At 47.4% G+C, this 1,226-nt stretch overlaps 1 non-coding gene across 1 annotated transcript; it reads right to left on the minus strand.

The window, feature by feature from the left end:
* Nucleotides 1–705: 705 nt before the first annotated feature.
* On the minus strand, nucleotides 706–778 carry Trnaa-cgc. The gene has a single exon. It is a non-coding gene; the product is annotated as a tRNA-Ala (tRNA).
* Between the last annotated feature and the right edge of the window lie 448 nt (nucleotides 779–1,226).

Raw genomic sequence — 1,226 nt, forward strand, 5'->3', positions numbered from 1 at the left:
TTTTTCCGTAGCACCCCAGAGATGTTCTATGGGCGACAAATCAGGGGATTAGACATGCCAGTCAAGGATCCATACATTCCTCAAGACGTTTGCGGTGTCCAGTGCAGTGTAGGGTCTGATATTATCCTGTTTTAATATGTGACTTGTTAGGCTGCTGGATAGCAGTACGACAACAGGGTTTACCATTCTTACTATGTATGGGCAAACATTCAGCCTCTCTTCACCAATTACCATATCAGTCGTGTTGTCATATCCAGCAACTCTCTTTAGCATGATTCCAGGAGTAGGGGAGGTACTGGTCTTGAAAATTTCTGCTTCATGTCACAATCACCAGTTCGTCTATCCACACCTTCGCGTATGATCTGACCGACTGAAAGAAAAACGACACTCATTGCTGAACATCACAGATCGCCATTCATTTACCCAGTTGACTCTGGCTGAACACAACACAAGTCTCTGTTGTCTTTGGTTCAGTGTCAGCGGTGAAAGTCACATGGCAACTGCAGAACACAACTCTGTTTCCATTAATGCGTAGGTGGTGGTGGTTAGTGTTTAACGTCCCGTCGACAACGAGGTCATTAGAGACGGAGCGCAGGCTCGGGTTAGGGAAGGATTGGGAAGGAAAGCGGCCGTGCCCTTTCAAAGGAACCATCCCGGCATTCGCCTGAAACGATTTAGGGAAATCACGGAAAACCTAAATCAGAATGGCCGGAGACGGGATTGAACCGTCGTCCTCCCGAATGCGAGTCCAGTGTGCTAACCACTGCGCCACCTCGCCCGGTATTAATGCGTACCCAGCGGTTTGTGGTGACACTGTGCTTGTGGTCATCCGTCTATTTTGAAATGCGGCAAGCCAATCTGCATGCCAGTTTCATTTGAAATAAGATGGTTTCTGTAATTAGAGGATATCCGACCGGATTCCAAAAGGAATGTCTTTATTCACATGTACAGAAATACAATGACCGTAAATTCTAGGCTCTAATAACCCCATTTCCTTTTTCGTTTAATGTAGTGCTGGACTCACTTGCTTGTGAATTATTTTTTGTTTGTGAGAAGGTACAGCGTGTTGGATATGAGACGGGCTGGACAGGGAATGTGGCGAAAAAACGGGTCTTTGGCAAGAGAGCAGACTGGTGGTACAGGTGTGCCACAGCGCATTGTGGAGAGTGGCTGTTGTGCATCTCCTGCGTCGCCTTGCACAGCAGTGGTCCACGGTTTTCAGAGGG

The sequence above is a fragment of the Schistocerca americana genome, chromosome 2 (assembly GCF_021461395.2).
Source record: "Schistocerca americana isolate TAMUIC-IGC-003095 chromosome 2, iqSchAmer2.1, whole genome shotgun sequence".
Lineage (NCBI taxonomy): Eukaryota > Metazoa > Arthropoda > Insecta > Orthoptera > Acrididae > Schistocerca > Schistocerca americana.